The 23,036-nt window shown below is 34.2% G+C and overlaps 3 long non-coding RNA genes and 1 pseudogene across 3 annotated transcripts; 1 reads left to right on the top strand and 3 right to left on the bottom strand.

Annotated features, from left to right (window-relative positions):
* Window positions 1–3,437: 3,437 nt before the first annotated feature.
* Window positions 3,438–9,361, bottom strand: LOC111997254 (uncharacterized). The gene is made up of 4 exons (XR_010625514.1): window positions 9,185–9,361; window positions 8,965–9,133; window positions 8,805–8,861; window positions 3,438–3,786 (listed from the first exon to the last, which is right to left on the bottom strand). It is a non-coding gene; the product is annotated as an uncharacterized LOC111997254 (long non-coding RNA).
* Window positions 5,788–6,317, bottom strand: LOC111997252 (uncharacterized). The gene is made up of 2 exons (XR_010625516.1): window positions 5,980–6,317; window positions 5,788–5,927 (listed from the first exon to the last, which is right to left on the bottom strand). It is a non-coding gene; the product is annotated as an uncharacterized LOC111997252 (long non-coding RNA).
* A 2,960-nt stretch (window positions 9,362–12,321) lies between the features above and the next one.
* LOC136063856 (pentatricopeptide repeat-containing protein At5g48730, chloroplastic-like) lies at window positions 12,322–15,597 on the top strand (annotated as a pseudogene).
* Window positions 15,598–15,678: 81 nt separating this feature from the next.
* Window positions 15,679–17,428, bottom strand: LOC136063860 (uncharacterized). Its single transcript, XR_010625515.1, has 3 exons — window positions 17,315–17,428; window positions 17,077–17,131; window positions 15,679–15,923 (listed from the first exon to the last, which is right to left on the bottom strand). It is a non-coding gene; the product is annotated as an uncharacterized LOC136063860 (long non-coding RNA).
* Window positions 17,429–23,036: the final 5,608 nt, after the last annotated feature.

Genomic DNA, 23,036 nt, shown 5'->3' on the forward strand with positions numbered 1-23,036 from the left:
ATTCTTAGTTCTAGACCCATTATATATATATATTTTTTTGGACTGGTTAATGGAAGAGAATTCATCAATGGACAATTTTAAAAAAATTTTGATATCACTTTTATGGAAAATATAAAAAGTTGTAAGAGATCAAAAAAAAATAAAAAAAAATTCATTTCTCATAAAAATTTTCTAAAACTATTTCCTAAAACAATGCTCTTAAAGCATCCATTAAATTTTTCTTTATTTTTTATTTTAATCTCACATCCTTTCTTTTCTGGCCTTCAACAACAGCTCTAAGAGCATTCACACCCAGACTTGCAAATGTCATATGTTGGCATATTTAGCATCAAAGCCTCAAAAAGTCCCCATTACCTGGGCTTGTAAACCCAAAAAAAATTACAAGTCCACTACAGTACCATCCCAAATATACGAGCATACAGTAGCACAATCCCAAATCTCAAATATTATTTTTTATTCCAAATCTCTACTCTTTCTCTCTCTTCAGTGTCTCTTCTCAATCTTCTACTCTCCATCTTTCCACAACAATCCAATCCAAACTCCTCTCTCTCATCACATCTCTCTTTAGCTCACAGTGGTGGGTATTTTCTAGCGTAGGCTCTAGCATGGGTCAAGTGATGATGTGGTTCGTGGGTATGGCAGCTTGAGCTGGGTCGTGGGTTTAGCGGCATGGAGTTGGGTCGTGAAGAGGTCGTGCATGGCAAGATGGGTCATGGCAAGCTGGGTCGCAGCCTTATGGCGTGGATTCTGATGAGGTGGATCACAGACTCATGGCAGAGGTGAGTGGTTTTCATTTTGGGTGGGTTCCAATGGGGTTTGGGGTGGATTACAACTCTGATGGTGTTTGGATTTTGATTTTTTGCTATGGGTTTTTGTTTTTTGGATTTGGATGGTTGGATTTTCTGCTAGGGATTTTTGTTTTCTAGACTTTAGATTCCAATGAGGCTTGATTTTAGCCCAAATTGGCTGTTTGGTTTGGTTTGGCATAGTGGTAGTGTGGTGGTTGATATAAAATGATTCTTGGTGGTGGGTGGTGTGAATGTCGCTCAACAGAAGTGGGTGGTGACTGAGAAGCTGGACGGTGGTGGTGGTGGTTGGTGGTGGTTGGTGGTTGAGAGAGAGTAAGAGAAACAGAGATTAGAGAGAGAAGTGGGAAATATTCTTATATTATTTTAATGTGTGGTATGGTAAAATAAAAGTTAGGATGTTAGATGTATTGTAAAATGGTATAGTATAAATGATAAACTAGCTTTTGAAATGGTAAAATAGAATTTTTTGTAAATGCTGAATGCGAATGCTCTAAGAGGAAGTTTGTCGGGCCTTTTACCCATAGATGTCTTGAGTTGTGGTTGTTGTTTCAAACAGTTTCGAAGTTGTATTTGTTCATGGACTTTGGGTAACCTTGAAGGATTTATGCTTGTTATGGGTCAAGCAAGAGAGAGTGCAGTGGACTGAACCAGAATTTCAGCTTGAGGGGTCAAAGTATGAATTAAAAATTTCTTGAAATTCAAGGATAATTAATATATTAAGATTTTAAATTTTTTTAAGGTACATTTAAGATTTAAAACTAAATTAATACTTAGAAAATAAAATTAGCATGCATTTAAAGAAAAGAAACGATTCAAAATAGTTTTTTCTTAATAATTTCTTATCAATTACCTATTAAAATAAAACTTGACATTATTTTAATCTTGAAAATCGAATACGGTTGATTTTGTACTAAAATTTTTGGCTAAAATATAAATTAACCCTTTAAGTTTGACTAAAATTTATTTCAATCCTCTAACTTTGTTTTTATTTAATTGAATCCTCTAAATTTCAAATTTATTTAATTCAGGCATTTTTTCCAATCCCATTAAAAAAAATTATTTTAAGTATACAATTAACTAATGAAAATTGATATTTTGAAATAAAAAAAATCTCACATAAAAAAATCTATAAAATATTTTTATTAATTTTATAGATTTTTTTTCTTGTGAAAATAATATTTTTTTAATGGCAATTAAAATATATATTAAAAAAAAACTGGATAGAAGAATTTAATTAAATAAATTTAAAACTTAGAGGACTCAATTAAATTAAAGTTAAAGGACTGAAATGAATTTCAACCAAACTTAAAGGGTGCAATTTACATTTTAGCTAAATTTCTTCTAAGAACTTCTCTTTCAATATACATGAATCAAAGAGACATTTAGAAAATAATTACTTTTATTGTGAATTTTAATTTTGTCAATATTCATAATTGAAAATTCTGTTTCATAGTTGCAATAGAAACATTGTAAAAGAAAGTTCAAGTACAATCACTTTGCAAATAATTTGGTAGGATGCTAATATTCTACTCTTACCAGCCCTTTGGTACAATTTAAAAACAAAAATGGATAAATACGAAAAACATATATGTGCTTGGAGTCCTCTACCATCTCCATTAATTTGAAGATAAAAACTAATATGGAATATATTGATAAAAAGAAAATTAATATGAAATATATTGATAAAATCAAAGAGGGGAAGCACATGTATGCATATTCAAAAGCAAGAAATTACCTTAAATATAAATTATTCTACTCCTTACCAACCCCTGGTACAATTTAGGAAAGAAAAGTTGGTACAATTTAGGGAAAAATATGATAAATAGAAAACATATATGTTCTTTAAATTCACTGCCATCTCCATTAAAATTTTGAACAAAAAACCTAATAAGAAATATTGATAAAAAAAATTTTAAAAAGAAAAAAGAAAAGGAAGTGCACATATGCATATACAACAGCAAGAAATTACCTTAAAATATAAATAAATAAAAGAATAACATTGCTTGAAAGTTGAAAGTTATTAGCTTCTTATATTTCATGGTTTGCCCTTAATTTATCTTGATTAGGAAATAATGTTTTGTTTGCCAAAGGACTAATAGCATAAAACACCGAAACCGTATAAATAATAATGATTTAAAAAAAATTAAAAAGAAAACGTTTTTCTTTTGGGAGATGGTCCACACATCATGGACCAATAAACTAAACCTATAAAATGAGGTATTGCAAAACTCTAAAAAGACTGTGATAGGTAGAAGGGTTTAAAAGTGGTTTACCATAAGAGCCAGTAATTAAGGTAGGGAGTAGAGTATGGATTTGAATTGAACTTATTGTATTTGATGAGTAGATCTATAGTGCATTTGGGTAAGGTAGAGACTTGAATCAAAATGTGTTATTTGAGGGCCTCGATGCACTCGCGAAATAGGGAAACCACCAACAGCAAGTTTTAATATAAATGACACCTACCTACCATACTTTTGTGTATCCATGTTATCTAAGAGACATGCTCGGCCTAGGGAGTAATAAACAATGTGACCGATAGCCGACTTTAGCTGTTGATGTATGAACAATGTTTATTAAGTAAATAAAATCTCCGTTTCTACACCCCCCCCCCTCCCCCCCCCTAATAATTTATTTGAAAAGCAATAATTTGCCATTTACTATGTTGTATATCTTACGGATTTTTCAGCCTCTTTTAGACTCCCTGATTCTTCAGCTTTCATCTGTATGTTGCCTGGTCTGTCACTACTAACCGACTGTCCTTTTACAGAGATATTGTATTCAGATGGTGCACTTGGTTGAAGTTCTACTGCTGCTGTCTTCAGTTTCTTCTTCTCTGCATTAGCCAGATCATCTGTAGGCAATGAATCACTAACTTTCCTCTGACTTGTAGGAGCAACTTGACCTTCTGCTAATGTGAGCCTTGGTTTAATTTCAAGTCGAGCTTCTATTGGTCTTGCAGTCGAACTCAACTCTGGAGCTACAAAATATTTGGATTTATAACATTTCATGTCATCTTGAGTCAATGATTGCTATGAAAAGCAGAAGTTTTGCAAACAGAATAACTTGGGGAGAGTACCAACCTTCTGCTTTAAAGTATGGGATTGGCTCCATTCCTATACAAAGGAGCTAGAAAATTATATTGTGTTAGAGCTTTGGAGACGGTTTCAACATACAAATAAAAAGAACAAGCTGTTCATACTTAGAATTGGGGGGAGTGTGAGGACACATGCCTTGATCAGATTGAGTCAGATCTGGGTTTTTAACTGTGTTAAATATTAGCTCTGATACCATGTTAAATAACATTATTATTATTAATAGCGCAACGTGTTATACCATGTTGTATATGCTAGAGTGGATGCGGAAGGTGAAGCATAGAATAAGAACATTGAGAACACGAGGGTTACGTGGTTCAGGTTTGACGGCCTACATCCACGGATGAATCTCTTAAGGGCTACATCTTTATTGTATAAGAGTGTAGTATAATAACCTGTGTTACAATGAACCTTAACATGAGTATATATAGACGACTAAACCCTAGACTACTAGTACAAGCAGGAATGAGCTTGGGCCTATTACATTGGGCTAATATGTCTAATATATATCTCTAATACCCTCCCTCAAACTCAAGGCGGAAGCTCGATGAAAACTTGAGGTTGGATAAGCATGAGAAGATCACTTGGAGATGCTTTGAAGAAACCAAAATGAAGAATGTGCCAATTGACCAATTTAGAAGCTTCAAATGAAGAAACGAATGTGTCAATTGACCAATTTAGGAGCTTCAAATGAAGAAACGAATGTGTCAATTGACCAATTTAGGAGCTTCAAATGAAGAAACGGAGTCCAAAATTGGAATCTACGTGAAAAACTGAGTAAGATAGGCTCTTTCGGAAATTTTGACTTTTGTCAAAGGTCAACGCAAAAAGTCAAAGTCAACGGATTTGGTCAAAGTCAACGGTCAGTGCTCACGGGTCAGATCCGAGTAGTCCGGGTCGGATCGGTCCGGGTCAACGGTCAACTAGGTGACGTGGTGCTGACGAGGCGACACTGCTGACGTGGCTGATGACAAGGCCTTTTGCTGACGTCATGAATGACATCATCATATATTTCGGCGAGTGGCTGGCACGTGGGAGGTCCACCGGCGCGTGGAGGAGAAGCCAGATACCAAATCGGCGCGTGGAGGCGCGTGCTTAATCAGTGGAAAGCCAGATTTCTTCTGTAGGCAGATCGGTGGTCGACATGGACAATAGGGCGGCGCGTGTGACTAATTAATTAGCTACAAAAGAGGAAATCGAGGCGTCGCGTGGGGAGGTTCCGGAGCTTTTGGCGGCGCGTGAGGCCGCCGTTGGAGCCCGTGTTCCTGGGTTTTGGTCGCGGGAGGTCGTGGATCACGTTTGTGGTGTTGGTTTCATCAGGCGAGGCTTAGATTTGCACAGATCTGAGAAGTTGAGTCACGGCTTTGCTTGAGTTTGTGGATCTTGGACACAGCACTGAGCCATAGTGGCTGCAAGATGCCATGGAGTCTAGATTCAGCAAAGAAGCATGTGTGACTTCTGATGGTGATGTGCACATTAAAATCTTCTTTGCTTGCTAGAGATTTTGTTTGATGCCAAGAACGGAGTTTGACTCTGATACCATGTTAAATATTAGCTCTGATACCATATTAAATAACATTATTATTATTAACAGTGCAACGTGTTATACCATGTTGTATATGCTAGAGTGGATACGGAAGGTGAAGCATAGAATAGGAACATTGAGAACGCGAGGGTTACGTGGTTCAACTTTGACGGCCTACATCTACGGATGAATCTCTTAAGGGCTACATCTTTATTGTATAAGAGTGTAGTATAATAACCTGTGTTACAATGAACCTTAACATGAGTATATATAGGCGACTAAACCCTAGACTACTAGTACAAGTAGGAATGAGCTTGGGCCTATTACATTGGGCTAATATGTCTAATATATATCTCTAACAAACTGCATCCAGCTGAGAATCCAAGGACATGTTCCAGTCCCTCTCTGGCATAGAAGCAGGTTCAGCTTATGTCAAGAGGAGCTCTGTTCCAACCTCCCCTTGTGTTGGGAATGGTCTTGCAGTTGAACTCATTGTAGGGGCTAGATAAAAGCAAATTTTGGAGTAATAGCTTCAAAGATAACTCTAACTGACCAAGTTCTTTAACGTCAAAGTATAGGGTTGGGTCCATTCCTGTATAAGAACCCAGCCAAGGAGATAGAAAAGTACTGAGTTGGAGCTTTGGGGAAAGATTCAACATACACATAAAAGAACAAGTCGTTCATACTGAGAATTGGAGGGAGAGTGAGGACACATGCCTTGATAATCTTCACCCAGATCTAAGCTTGCAACTGCATCCAGCTGAGGATTCAAGGATTTTTCCCAGTATCGCTCTGGTATAGATTCTGTAAAGAGGCGGAGCGCCTCCGCAACCTCTTCTTCTGTTGCAATTGAACTTGGCCATGAAGCTGACAGGATATTTTGCCGTTGTTGTTGATTGGTCTTGGCTTGAACGCCTATTGTTTTGTACACTAGAGTCCTCCTGAGCTCCTGCCACGTGACTACTGAAGTCATGAGTCAACAGTTTTCAAAATTTTCAACTTTATCTTCAAGCACCCACGTGTCATAGCTTTAACTTTTTTTTTTCACTATTGCATTTAGTAAGCACATGTACTTGGTACTACTATTGAACTACAACTCTTCTAAACAAAAAAGATTATACTACAACTATAATTATTAATATTTATAAGAATTATTATGTCAGACTTTAAAATCATTTTATATTTTTTAGAGAATATATAAAATTTTTAAGAGAATATATGTATATACATTTAACGGTCATTCTAAAACGGTATACTAGTATTAACTAATACCGAAATATTTCGTTTCTCTAACTAAACCGAAACGGCCTCTAATACGGTATCAGAGAGGCAAGGGTGTGTGCACACATGAGGTGTGTGCTAATGTAAAGTGGAGTGTGTGCTAGACTACTAGTAGTTAGTAAAAAAAATTAATAAATCAACTAAACATCAATAATTAATAATTTAATTAACTAATATATTATAAAAGACAAACAAATTAAATTATGTTAAGCTGAACAATAATTAATAATTTAATAATTAATGAAACAACAGTATAACAAATTATAGTTTATAAAAGACAAACAAATTTATGAAACAACCAAACAATAATAATTAATAATTTTATTAATATTTCAAATGAATTTATAATTTATTGTATAGGTACCTTTGTTCATTTCTTTTCTTTTAATTTTTTTTTTCCTTTTGAGGTTTTTCGGTGTACAAAATGCAAATTTTTTTTGGTTCTAAGAACATTTTTTTTTAAGTATAAACTTTATGCTGGCCAAATCTTGAATTTCGACTGGTATTTACTGAAATGTCTCGAAACATACTAAAATAACTCAAAATTCTTTTAAAGTGGAATAAGAACACCCTGGACAAAATTTCTGGAGTCGCCACTGATTGAAGTTTGAAGTTAAATCTAACTGGCACGTGCTACAATCCTTGCTCCTTGTGGCTCCTAATTTAGAAGTTCCTGTTGTTTATAAGGTTGGTTAACTTAACCAGAGGATATTTTATAGTTATTGTTTGGTAAACTAAAACTTATGATCTGCTGTACCGTGTATACTGTCATCAGGAAGTATAAGATGCTATGGGGGAACCGTTTTATTGGGTGGTGATACCAGATGATTCTGTTTGTTCATTTTTAACGTCTTAGAATTTTTTATTATAATGGATTTGAAGAAGTAGAAAATGATGTCGTATTTGTAAGATATATTCTAAAGGAGACGATATTCTTAAACAAAGTGACAATGAAAGTTTTCGAACGTCTTCTCCAGAAACTATCAATGGTCCCAAGGCAGTCAACATGTATATAACTTTAACTGCAGTACAAAGTATTATATTATTGCCGGATATAATATATATATTATTGCATCGCTAGGTTGTTGTTTTTTGTTATAATAGTAACTTAAATTTATTACATCAATAGAAGATTGTAGCAATAATTATTATGTTACATCAAAATTTGTTGTTGTAATAGGTAACTCTTATTTTACATCGAAATTTATTACATTAATGAGAATTTAAGATCTAACATGTGATTATTCATGAACTTCATAAGAACAAATGGATTATTGCAAGAACATTAAGTAATAAACATGTGAACATCATTTGATTTATTTCTAAAATCCAGTATGCTTCAATCCTAATTATCTCTTATCATCACAACAAAACATGTTTATTTAACTAGCAATCCAATATAACAAAACAATCATACAAAGAATGACACTAACAATCATACTTGCATAAAAAGGGAAGAAATTTCAGTAGAGTTCAAGAGAACAAGCAATGAAAGACTTGATCGTAAACTAAATTAAGGAACACTTGTTGCACAATGATTATACTCAGTTCCTTCTTCTTGAGCTTTAGGAGAATGAGGTTCTATGAACTGTGAATCTCCCCTCTCTTTATAAAGGGAGTAGAGGGTATTGTAATGAGATTTGACACGTACACCATTAGCTATAATTAATAGTACTGGTCATAATTAATTAACCATAATTGAACATGTCTAGTTCTAATTGTAACTAAAGATGTATATTAATCGCTAAAACTTAATTTAGTTATAACTTTTAATATGATGGTCCTATTGAACAACATGACACATTGTTTTAATTGTTACATTTTCTAGATTTGCTTTATGTGAAGTTTTAGGAAATCCAATGGTCAAATTTCAATTTTAACCTCAAGTTGTGAAATGACAATTTTGCCCTTGGTTATGTTAATCGGAGGTTGGTAGATGGGGTGTAAACACATGATCAGAACATTGCAAACTATGTATTACACATTGTCATCACTATAAATAATATCACCTTCTATAAATAATATCACATTTGTTGAAGTCAAAAGCCTTGGCTCATTAAGCTTTTTTTTTTTTGGGGGGGGGGGGGGGGGAGNAACCTTCTGCTTTAAAGTATGGGATTGGCTCCATTCCTGTATAGGAATCCAGCAAAGGAGCTAGAAAATTATATTGTGTTAGAGCTTTGGAGACGGTTTCAACATACAAATAAAAAGAACAAGCTGTTCATACTTAGAATTGGAGGAGTGTGAGGACACATGCCTTGATCAGATTGAGTCAGATCTGGGTTTTAAACTGCATCAGCTGAGAATCCAAGGACATGTTCCAGTCCCTCTCTGGCATAGAAGCAGGTTCAGCTTTGTCAAGAGGAGCTCTGTTCCAACCTCCCCTTGTGTTGGGAATGGTCTTGCAGTTGAACTCATTGTAGGGGCTAGATAAAAGCAAATTTTGGAGTAATAGCTTCAAGATAACTCTAACTGACCAAGTTCTTTAACGTCAAAGTATAGGGTTGGGTCCATTCCTGTATAAGAACCCAGCCAAGGAGATAGAAAAGTACTGAGTTGGAGCTTTGGGGAAAGATTCAACATACACATAAAAGAACAAGTCGTTCATACTGAGAATTGGAGGGAGAGTGAGGACACATGCCTTGATAATCTTCACCCAGATCTAGCTTGCAACTGCATCCAGCTGAGGATTCAAGGATTTTTCCCAGTATCGCTCTGGTATAGATTCTGTAAAGAGGCGGAGCGCCTCCGCAACCTCTTCTTCTGTTGCAATTGAACTTGGCCATGAAGCTGACAGGATATTTTGCCGTTGTTGTTGATTGGTCTTGGCTTGAACGCCTATTGTTTTGTACACTAGAGTCCTCCTGAGCTCTCCACGTGACCACTGAAGTCATGAGTCAACAGTTTTCAAAATTTTCAACCTTATCTTCAAGCACCCACGTGTCCTAGACTTTAACTTTTTTTTTTCACTATTGCATTTAGTAAGCACATGTACTTGGTACACTATTAACTACAACTCTTCTAAACAAAAAAGATTAAACTACAACCATAATTATTAATATTTAAAAGAATTATTATGTCAGACTTTAAAATCATTTTATATTTTTTAGAGAATATATAAAATTTTTAAGAGAATATATGTATATACATTTAACGGTATTCTAAAACGGTATACTAGTATTAACTATACCGAAATATTTCGTTTCTCTAACTAAACCGAAACGGCCTCTATACGGTATCGAGAGAGGCAAGGTGTGTGCACACATGAGGTGTGTGCTAATGTAAAGTGGAGTGTGTGCTAGACTACTAGTAGTTAGTAAAAAAAATTAATAAATCAACTAAACATAATAATTAATAATTTAATTAACTAATATATTATAAAAGACAAACAAATTAAATTATGTTAACTAACAATAATTAATAATTTAATAATTAATGAACAACAGTATAACAAATTATAGTTTATAAAAGACAAACAAATTATGTAAACAACAAACAATAATAATTAATAATTTTATTAATATTTCAAATGAATTTATAATTTATTGTATAGGTACCTTTGTTCATTTCTTTTCTTTTAATTTTTTTTTCCTTTTGAGGTTTTTGGTGTACAAAATGCAAATTTTTTTTGGTTCTAAGAACATTTTTTTTTAAGTATAAACTTTATGCTGGCCAAATCTTGAATTTCTGACTGGTATTTACTGAAATGTCTCGAAACAACAAAATAACTCAAATTTTTTTAAAGTGGAATAAGAACACCTGGACAAAATTTCTGGAGTCGCCATGATTGAAGTTTGAAGTTAAATCTAACTGGCACGTGCTACAATCCTTGCTCCTTGTGGCTCCTAATTTAGAAGTTCCTGTTGTTTATAAGGTTGGTTAACTTAACCAGAGGATATTTTATAGTTATTGTTTGGTAAACTAAAACTTATGATCTGCTGTACCGTGTATACTGTCATCAGGAAGTATAAGATGCTATGGGGGAACCGTTTTATTGGGTGGTGATACCAGATGATTCTGTTTGTTCATTTTTCGTCTTAGAATTTTTTATTATAATGGATTTGAAGAAGTAGAAAATGATGTCCTATTTGTAAGATATATTCTAAAGGAGACGATATTCTTAAACAAAGTGACAATGAAAGTTTTCGAACGTCTTCTCCAGAAACTATCAATGGTCCCAGGCAGTCAACATGTATATAACTTTAACTGCAGTACAAAGTATTATATTATTGCCGGATATAATATATATATTATTGCATCGCTAGGTTGTTGTTTTTTGTTATAATAGTAACTTAAATTTATTACATCAATAAAAGATTGTAGCAATAATTATTAGTTACATCAAAATTTGTTGTTGTAATAGGTAACTCTTATTTTACATCGAAATTTATTACATTAATGAGAATTTAAGATCTAACATGTGATTATTCATGAACTTCATAAGAACAAATGGATTATTGCAAGAACATTAAGTAATAAACATGTGAACATCATTTGATTTATTTCTAAAATCCAGTATGCTTCAATCCTAATTATCTCTTATCATCACAACAAAACATGTTTATTTAACTAGCAATCCAATATAACAAAACAATCATACAAAGAATGACACTAACAATCATACTTGCATAAAAAGGGAAGAAATTTCAGTAGAGTTCAAGAGAACAAGCAATGAAAGACTTGATCGTAAACTAAATTAAGGAACACTTGTTGCACAATGATTATACTCAGTTCCTTCTTCTTGAGCTTTAGGAGAATGAGGTTCTATGAACTGTGAATCTCCCCTCTCTTTATAAAGGGAGTAGAGGGTATTGTAATGAGATTTGACACGTACACCATTAGCTATAATTAATAGTACTGGTCATAATTAATTAACCATAATTGAACATGTCTAGTTCTAATTGTAACTAAAGATGATATTAATCGCTAAAACTTAATTTAGTTATAACTTTTAATTGATGGTCCTATTGAACAACATGACACATTGTTTAATTGTTACATTTTCTAGATTTGCTTTATGTGAAGTTTTAGGAAATCCAATGGTCAAATTTCAATTTTAACCTCAAGTTGTGAAATGACAATTTTGCCCTTGGTTATGTTAATCGGAGGTTGGTAGATGGGGTGTAAACACATGATCAGAACATTGCAAACTATATTACACATTGTCATCACTATAAATAATATCACCTTCTATAAATAATATCACATTTTTGAAGTCAAAAGCCTTGGCTCATTAAGCTTTTTTTTTTTTGGGGGGGGGTTTCTGCTAGACTGCATTTCCTAGTACAAATAACTATACTGGGAAGTGAGCACAATATACAAATTCTTTGGAAAAATTTTCATTCTCGTTAATAAAAACAAGCGGACATTCTGTTGCATTATGGCATATTCTCAAAAAAAAAAAATATATATATATATATATATTTGCAGTCTGGTACCACATGCTTTTTTCATCAACAATGTTACAAAACTCTTGATTTTGTCTCTTCTCACATAGCAATATATTAATTCTCCAAGCCTTGATGGGGTAATTTGTAAGTGACAGGTTGATAACCAAAAAGCTGTGGAAGACAAACAGAGATCTGACAGAAATATATCCACGACAGAAATCCTAATGCAAAAGGCAGAAGTTGAGATACATTGCAATGTGGGATCTGGTGAAAAGGCTAAACCAGAAGGTGAAAAAGACGTAGACAAAGGTTTGAACATGGAGTTATTAATAGGGGCAACACATGGTAGAAAGGGAATTTCTGGAAAAGGCGATTTGGAAGGAGAGAAAACTGCAGACTAATGGCATGTTTGGATGTTTAAAAGGAGGGAGAGTAGAGTAGAGGGAGGGAGAGTAATGCAATTACCTTATTTGGAAGTTTTTTAAAGAATGAGGGGGAAGGGTTTGGAGGAGTTTGGGGGGGTTTGGACTCCCTCTAGCCTCCCAATTTTAATTCCCCCAAATTGGAGAGATTTGGAGGGGGAGTAGAGTACATAAACTATTGACCAAGTAAATTACCTAATTTATCCTTATTATATTAACAAAATTACACAAGGGAAATGGCTAATTACTCCCTTCCCCCTTACTAATTTTAAAAACATCTAAATAAGGTAGAGGTGAATCATTCTCCTCTACTCTCCTCCCCACTACTCCCCTTTCCTCTACTCCCCTCTACTCTCCTCCCTCTCTAAACTTCCAAACAAGCCATAAGATTTGGATAAAGTCTCAACTCCGGGGACAGAACACGGAAGAAAATGAAGCGGCATCAGAAGAGGTTTTAGCCCTTCTCATGGAATGAGTGACAGAACAAAAAAAGAGGGTGTGGGACCTAGTAATGATGATGCAATTTGGACATCCAAAATAGAGCATATTATTTTAAAAAGAGGATGAAAGAAAAGAAGAAAAAGAACATAATAATTTATTCTTTGATTTGTAAAGCTGATAGATCTGTTGTGATTGCAGATATATAGATATTTTGAATGAGTACTTAAGTAATGAATTACCATACTTCAACAGAACTTTCAATCACCTGATGTAAATTCAATATATTTTGGAAATTGAGATGCTAGTATATTAATCCGTTGTGATTAGAATTTTTTCCTTTCAGAAATGTGTCATACTCCCATACAATAGAAGCATATATGAAAAATCTTACTCTTTATATTAAAAAAATATATAATAAAATAATTTTATTAATAAAAAAAGTAGTGGTTTGAATGCACAAAATGTGTACCAAAGTACACCCAGGGGATTACAAACTTTTTTTGATAAATACCTGAAGGATTACAAACTTAAGTTCAAAGAGTCAATAAATTCTAGAAAATGACAAGGAATACAGCCAGGGGCAGTTATCCATTTGTGCAAACATCTCAACACAGATTTTTTGATGACATGATTAGGATGCTCAAGCCCTTCAAACATTCTAGGATTATGGTCACGCCAGATTGCCCACATAACACACAATGGAATCACCTTCCATATTAGCACTTCTGACACTGGAGTTCATGGAGCTTGGAAATAAGTGCACAGATCTTCATTATAAAAGAGTAACATGTTTGATACATATGAATTTGGTTCACCTGCTTAATTAGCAATAAGAAATCTTTTGCTGGAAAAATAAAGTAGTAAATATAAAATATAATTGAATAAAAAAAAAAAAAGCGGGTTCCATTGTTTCTATGGTTATTGATTTTTTTTAGAGAAGGGGCAGGATTTGAAAAGGAATATCTTGATCTTGGACTGGTGTTGTGCCTATAAGAATAATGGAGAATCAGTTGATCTTCTTTTTCATTTTTTAGTCACTAGGGATACTGGGTCGTTTGTGTTTGCCTTATTTGGAGCCTCTTCAATTATGCCAAAGACAGTGACAAGGGGNGAAGGTTGTGTTGTGAACCATGAAGCATACACTGCTCTCTTATCTGCCTACGGTAGGAGTGGTCTCTTTGACAAAGCATTTTCCCTCCTCGAGCAGATGAAGAATACTCCTGATTGTCAGCCTGATGTGCAGACTTACTCAATCCTCATTAAATCATGTTTAGAGTATTTTGCCTTTGACAAAGTGCAGGCTCTGCTTTCTGACATGACAACTCAGGGAATCAGACCAAACACCGTCACAAACAATACCCTAATCGATGCCTATGGGAAGGCCTGAAAGTATGTTGGCAATTTCTCCTCACTTTTTTATGAATTTTGTATGTACCAGCTGGTTGCCAAGAAACTAAGGGAACCGAGTTAATATAAATTTAAGTATATCAACCATCATCTGAGCATCAAGAAAGAGAGCAAGGACTAAGCAGTAAATTAAAATGGTCTCTTTTAACTTTTCAGTTTTTTCTATTTCTTTAAATGGGCAGAGAAAAGGTGGATGGATAGCAGCCATCGCTTCCACTATTCCTATAAATTGCCCACTAAACCAAATTTGAGAATAGATGTTGGCTTCGTTTCAGTTCACTTTGTTTCCGTCTTATATTCTTTGCAACCAGATGGAGCTTGATATTATGCTTCACTCTCAGAGCAGTAATTTATTCTTTCTACTTCCTAAAAGGTTTTCAGAGATGGAATCGACCCTTGTGGAAATGCTCCATGAGAAGAACTGTGAACCTGATGTTTGGACCATGAACTCCACGCTCAGAGCCATTGGTCCGGTAGCAGCAGGCAAACAGAAACAATGGAGAAGTGCTATGAGAAATTTCAGAGTGCTGGCGTCCAACCAAACATTCGGACCTTCAATATTCTACTAGATTCCTCTGGAAAAGCAGGAGAGTATGAGAAAATGAGTGCTGTGATGGAATACATGCAGAAATACCATTACTCTTGGACGATCGTTACCTACAATGTGGTGATAGATGCATTTGGGAAGGCTGAAGATTTAAAACAAACGGAATATTTGTTTAGGCTAAAGCGGTCAGAGAGGATTAAGCCAAGCTGTGTTACACTTTGCTCGCTTGTAAGGGCTTATGGACAAGCGGGTAAACCTGAAAAGATTGGTGGCGTTTTGCGTTTTATTGAGAATTCAGATGTAGTACTGGATACTGTGTTTTTCAATTGCCTGGTGGATGCTTATGGTAGGATGGGATGCTTTGCAGAGATGAAGGGAGTTCTTGACATGATGGAGCAGAAAGGATGTAAGCCTGATAAGATTACATATAGAACCATGATTAAAGCTTATTAATCAATGGGATGACTAGCCATGTTAAGGAGCTCCAAAATCTGATTGGATATGCTGAAGGGACTCAATCATATATGGGGAAGCCCGACTTTCGATGAGGGAAGTTTAACAGGTCATTCCTCCCGTGATGTATATACATATTCTTCGTTTAGCAGTGAATCTTATTTTTTACATCACATATTCTTTGTTTAGTAGTGAATCTTACTTTTGAATGTGTATATTTTTAAAATTCAAAAAAATAATCAATATCTTGTAATAATTTTGGTTTTTCAACTTGTCTTGCATCTGATATTGCTGCTCTTAGATAGGGCTGACAATCAGGAGTATTCTTCATCTGCTCGAGGAGGGAAAATGCTTTGTCAAAGAGACCACTCCTACCGTAGGCAGATAAGAGAGCAGTGTATGCTTCATGGTTCACAACACAACCTTCATCAATCATGGCTTGAAAAAGGTCATCAGCTTTTTGAGGTTGCTTACATTTTCCAAGCATCACAATCAGCTTAATGTACACTCCAGAATTGGGCCTGTACCACAGCTGCTCACGTAGTAGTTCAGACACCTGGAGATAAGAAAAGAAACCATAATCAAGAGACGAAACCCTAGTAAGAGCATTCGCATCAGCTCATTTATAAATTTTTTCATTTTACACATTCAAAACCTACTTTTTCTATTTTACACACTTAATTTTATAAGACACCTACATCAGTCTGTTTATTATACACACTTACTTAAATAAAATATTCACACTTCCCTATTTTTTATTATATCTCCCAACTACCCTACGCGCCTCACTTATCAGATCACCTCTCCCTCTCTCTTCTCATTTTTTTCTTAACAGCCCTTTCTCTTATCTCTCTCTCTCTCTCCGTCTCGTTCTTTCTCAAAAAAATACCAGCCCAAATATCCGTCTTCACCGGCCGTTCTTCACCGGATTCAGAAGCTTTCTTCACCGGCCGGTCCAGAAATCAAGCTCCGACGACCCAAATCGCGTCTTCACCGGCAGATCTACGAACCAAGCTCCGGCGACCCAAAACCAAGCTCCGACGACCTAGATCGCGTCTTCACCGGCCGATCCACGAACCATGCTCCACGAATCAAGCTCCGGCGACTCAGAACCAAGCCCCGGCGACCCAGATCGTGTCTTCACCGGCCGATCCACGCTCCACGAACCAAGCTCCGGCGACCCATGAACCAAGCTCCGATCTTTGTGTCTTTTGGTTTGTCTGTGTGGGTTTATTTGTGTGTGGGTTTGTTTGTGTATTGATATGTGTTTGTGTGTAAGTGTGTCTGAGGTTGTTGTGCACGGAATGGGGAGAGAAAATTTGGTGCGAATTGGATAATATTATTTTAGTATATACTCGAGCTACAGTATCCATGTATATTTACTCGAGTACTGTAGCTCGTGGAAATATATACATGATTTTGCCCATTTTTACACCCACTGATGTAAGTGTTTTTTTGCTCAAAATGTATAAAATTGACATTGTATATCTATTTTAGACATGTATAACTAGGCTGATGTGCTCTAAGACTATTAGACTACTTGTCTTCTAATTTGTAGAGTTCTGATTGTTGCGCAAAATGTGGCTTTGAACATGTATGAATACTACATGGATAGGATGACTTCCTATGTCACAGGTTCAAGTCTGGGAATCGGCCTCTCCCAAAAAAAGAAGAAAAAAAAAAGGGCATAAGGCTGACTAACAAATCACCTCTTCCAGTAAAATTCATTCTTCAATTTTGCCTATCCTGTTGATGGAAAACATCCTGGACAAAAACAGAACCGAGTTACCAAACAGAAAGTGGAGACGTACTTAGAGTGCATTTTCTTAGCAAACAAACAGAACCCAGTTAACCAAACCGAAATCAAATTGAACTCCAAAGTCCAAAAGTAAAGAACCCTATTTTCCAAAAAATATATATATAGAGTTTGAAAGTGAAATAGACGACCTTGAGAGCAGAGTCAGGACGCAAAGCTTTGATTCTCTCGTGAAGGGCTTCAAGAACAGTCCTGGTTTTGTGATCTTTTTAATGCAAAATAACTGAGAGGAAAAAAAAAAAAAAAAAGCGCTTTCGAAAGTTCTAGTTCTCACTTCTCTCGGTACAATTCGAAAGACAGAAAAGTTCCATCATTTTAAAGAAATTTAAAAGTCCTGTTTGGTTGTAGGTAAATTACTGTACCAAAAATAAGGTCTCTTAAATCCTTGACTGGTGTAAGAAGACCCCAGCCCCTAACTAGTATGAAATTCACCTACAACCAAACCGGACCTTTAATTTCTTAAAAAGATGGATCGAATTAATAATTAATAAAAAAGTTTCTCTCCATTTAAGATTTTTTTTTGGGTGGAGAAAAGAATATAAAAGTAATGTTTTTCAACGGCCAATTTTTATAATAAATAAATAAATTTTACTATTTAAAAATTTAATTTTAAATTTGTGTTGAGAAAATTTATAATATTCGATTCCTTTAATTATTAGGGACGTAGAACATAAAAGTTGCATTATGACAATTTCTTTTTACTAGTTATCCTTTTATATATATTTATCATTATTTGTGATTCTTCAGCTTTTGTTTTTTTCTAATGGGAAATGGGTTTTATGATTTTCGATCCAATCAACAAGAAATTCTTCCTATTCCAACGTAGAATTCTGATTTTAACAGCCATCCTTTTTGTATGGTTTAACTCTTTTTTAAGCAGTATCCAAAATGTCACATTACTTATTTTTACTAAAGGGCAAAATTAGGTACAATTACATACAATGTTGTACCTTAGGTTTTTTAATTGAATTTAACTATGTGATTTTATTGACCTATAGTTTGCAGCTAAGTTTTATCCTTCACTAAAATATTCAATAATTGTATTCATGTAAAAAAAAAAAATGGGAGGGAGAGGGGGTAGAAAAGGATACACAAAACCGACAGAATCCTTTAAAGTTTTGAATGTAAACCTTAACCTCATTTAGAGTTGTTTTATGTATGAACTATTAAATATTTGTAAAAATAAATGGTAAGTTGCTCATGTGATGACACATCTATATTTAGAGGTACATTTTCACATAAAATAGTACAACCACATAGAGGTTTTGTGTTACACCCAAAAACCCCAAGAGGATTAAGTGTAACACAATTAACAGTTTACAAATTAAACAATACTATACAGAGATTAAGTGAAACACTCAAAACCTCAAGAGAGTTTGTGTATTTTTTTTTTCCTTACCTCTAAAATTATGGCTGTAACTCTTTTAACTTCATATAGTATTGTTGTTTACGTGTAAACCGTTATACATCCACCAAACTAAAAAGGATATATAGTCTTTGAGTGCCAACCTATGTGCATTTGGTGTGCTCAATTCAAGCCATATTACTAGCAGTCACAATTCACTACCTGATAACTCACTTACAGCAGGGACACCATGCCAGTACCAACTCAAGGACTACCAATCCAACTTGTGCCAAAAAAACAATTTTAGCTCTATATATGTGTTGGATCTTTTGCACTGAACTTGCATCACGCTTGTCTTATAGTACATTTCTGTAAGATCGAAATTACATAATGAGAATACTCTATTGCAATCGACTTAAAAAGTATAACCCAGATATACAATCAAGCTCAACCATAAGAAAAATAGAGGTAGCATGGATACGAATCACAGTATCAAACCAGCAGCTTGCACACAATTAAATTATTCAGCTAGAATAATCTAGAATACAATCCATGAACAATTTGGATTCCAAGAATGAGATTTCCCTCGCATGATAAAACTTGAAGGGCACTGAAATCATTTAAACATAACATTGAAAATTCCAAATAGCTTTAAAGAGAGACAAACAATCTAAAACTAATAATTTTACCGTTCATTTTCCTGCTTTCATGTATATTGTACAACAATTTAATAGTTGACATTTTATGGCGGCATTGGTATGTAATCTGGTCACCATATCACAGAGTACAATCAATGGTGCAGGAACCTGGCATTATTTCATACATGTGTATAAAAGTTCTAGAGTGAAATAGAACCAAGATTTCTAGCGAGGGAAAATATTCTTACTAACTCCATCCTCACTGGGCCTATAATTTCACACACGTTGTCTATATTTTTTTTATTTATTTTTTTAAATATATCTACATTTAACACATATAATGTATGATGTGTATGGATGATGTAGAGTAACGCGTCTGCAGTAATCAGTGCTCACTTTTAACAGTTGTCTTGTCTTGGGTAATTGGGAAGCAGAGATGGACATCTTTCATTCATGATTTTATGGAATTGTATTTAGGTAACTCCATTCGATACTTCCCTAGAATCTGACAAATCGGGGGCTTCACAGTTCACATTGCCCCCATCATTGTTGCACCACTATGGCAGGTGGCTTGAATTAGTCTCGAAAAAGTTGAGCATATAGGCGTCCTTCACCTGCATTGTGACAATACATCAATAATACACATTGAGCATGTAAACAACTTAGGAAGGGTCGAAGAGAATTCACTTGCATATAACCTAAAAACATCACGTCTGGAATGGACATGCAGCACATTACCCGTAACATTTTGAATCAGTAACTTTATAACAAAAGTTTATTTTAACACAATAATAACACATATGTAATAAATTCACTGTATTGCTTAATTAAGAAATTGTTTAAAATTATACTATGCATTAACATACATCACAGTTCATACAAAAATAAAATTATAACAAATATATACATATATATATATGTATAATAACTTTATAATAAATAAAAAGACATTCATAACTCACAAACACTTATTCTTTACACTCAGAGTTGGAGATATTGATGCATTCAAATAGAGAGAGAGAGAGAGAGAGAGAGAGAAATATGGTTTATGTTGTTTGGTTTTAGGATGAGTTTATCTATGTTGTTGTTTGGTTTTGGAATTAATTAATCTATGATCAGGATGTGCAAAACTATTTTAAAAGTAAATTAAGCTAGTAAAATAATTTATATATATATATATATATATATTTTTTTTAAAGTTAGGGATCTCTGCTAATGAACCCCTCAAGTACATGTAGTGTCGCCCTTGCTAATGAACCAGTCGACTAGTTCACCCTTTACCTTGAAACTATCAACTCAGATTTTAGCATCACCTTCTTGTGGCCATGGTAGATGACCATATTCCCCCTTAATAATATTTAAATATAATTAGAATGTTACGGGTAATGTGCTGCATGTCCATTCCGGACGTGATGTTTTTAGGTTATATGCAAGTGAATTCTCTTCGACTCTTCCTAAGTTGTTTACATGCTCAATGTGTATTATTGATGTATTGTCACAATGCAGGTGAAGGACGCCTATATGCTCAACTTTTTCGAGACTAATTCAAGCCACCTGCCATAGTGGTGCAACAATGATGGGGGCAATGTGAACTGTGAAGCCCCCGATTTGTCAGATTCTAGGGAAGTATCGAATGGAGTTACCTAAATACAATTCCATAAAATCATGAATGAAAGATGTCCATCTCTGCTTCCCAATTACCCAAGACAAGACAACTGTTAAAAGTGAGCACTGATTACTGCAGACGCGTTACTCTACATCATCCATACACATCATACATTATATGTGTTAAATGTAGATATATTTAAAAAAATAAATAAAAAAAATATAGACAACGTGTGTGAAATTATAGGCCCAGTGAGGATGGAGTTAGTAAGAATATTTTCCCTCGCTAGAAATCTTGGTTCTATTTCACTCTAGAACTTTTATACACATGTATGAAATAATGCCAGGTTCCTGCACCATTGATTGTACTCTGTGATATGGTGACCAGATTACATACCAATGCCGCCATAAAATGTCAACTATTAAATTGTTGTACAATATACATGAAAGCAGGAAAATGAACGGTAAAATTATTAGTTTTAGATTGTTTGTCTCTCTTTAAAGCTATTTGGAATTTTCAATGTTATGTTTAAATGATTTCAGTGCCCTTCAAGTTTTATCATGCGAGGGAAATCTCATTCTTGGAATCCAAATTGTTCATGGATTGTATTCTAGATTATTCTAGCTGAATAATTTAATTGTGTGCAAGCTGCTGGTTTGATACTGTGATTCGTATCCATGCTACCTCTATTTTTCTTATGGTCGAGCTTGATTGTATATCTGGGTTATACTTTTTTAGTCGATTGCAATAGAGTATTCTCATTATGTAATTTCGATCTTACAGAAATGTACTATAAGACAAGCGTGATGCAAGTTCAGTGCAAAAGATCCAACACATATATAGAGCTAAAATTGTTTTTTTGGCACAAGTTGGATTGGTAGTCCTTGAGTTGGTACTGGCATGGTGTCCCTGCTGTAAGTGAGTTATCAGGTAGTGAATTGTGACTGCTAGTAATATGGCTTGAATTGAGCACACCAAATGCACATAGGTTGGCACTCAAAGACTATATATCCTTTTTAGTTTGGTGGATGTATAACGGTTTACACGTAAACAACAATACTATATGAAGTTAAAAGAGTTACAGCCATAATTTTAGAGGTAAGGAAAAAAAAAATACATAAACTCTCTTGAGGTTTTGAGTGTTTCACTTAATCTCTGTATAGTATTGTTTAATTTGTAAACTGTTAATTGTGTTACACTTAATCCTCTTGGGGTTTTTGGGTGTAACACAAAACCTCTATGTGGTTGTACTATTTTATGTGAAAATGTACCTCTAAATATAGATGTGTCATCACATGAGCAACTTACCATTTATTTTTACAAATATTTAATAGTTCATACATAAAACAACTCTAAATGAGGTTAAGGTTTACATTCAAAACTTTAAAGGATTCTGTCGGTTTTGTGTATCCTTTTCTACCCCCTCTCCCTCTCATTTTTTTTTTTTACATGAATACAATTATTGAATATTTTAGTGAAGGATAAAACTTAGCTGCAAACTATAGGTCAATAAAATCACGTAGTTAAATTCAATTAAAAAACCTAAGGTACAACATTGTATGTAATTGTACCTAATTTTTCCCTTTAGTAAAAATAAGTAATGTGACATTTTGGATACTGCTTAAAAAAGAGTTAAACCATACAAAAAGGATGGCTGTTAAAATCAGAATTCTACGTTGGAATAGGAAGAATTTCTTGTTGATTGGTTCGAAAATCATAAAACCCATTTCCCATTAGAAAAAAACAAAAGCTGAAGAATCACAAATAATGATAAATATATATAAAAGGATAACTAGTAAAAAGAAATTGTCATAATGCAACTTTTATGTTCTACGTCCTTAATAATTAAAGGAATCGAATATTATAAATTTTCTCAACACAAATTTAAAATTGAATTTTTAAATAGTAAAATTTATTTATTTATTATAAAAATTGGCCGTTGAAAAACATTACTTTTATATTCTTTTCTCCACCCAAAAAAAAATCTTAAATGGAGAGAAACTTTTTTATTAATTATTAATTCGATCCATCTTTTTAAGAAATTAAAGGTCCGGTTTGGTTGTAGGTGAATTTCATACTAGTTAGGGGCTGGGGTCTTCTTACACCAGTCAAGGATTTAAGAGACCTTATTTTTGGTACAGTAATTTACCTACAACCAAACAGGACTTTTAAATTTCTTTAAAATGATGGAACTTTTCTGTCTTTCGAATTGTACCGAGAGAAGTGAGAACTAGAACTTTCGAAAGCGCTTTTTTTTTTTTTTT

Source organism: Quercus suber, unplaced genomic scaffold, assembly GCF_002906115.3.
Source record: "Quercus suber isolate HL8 unplaced genomic scaffold, Cork oak 2.0 scaffold_586, whole genome shotgun sequence".
Classification (NCBI taxonomy): Eukaryota; Viridiplantae; Streptophyta; class Magnoliopsida; order Fagales; family Fagaceae; genus Quercus; species Quercus suber.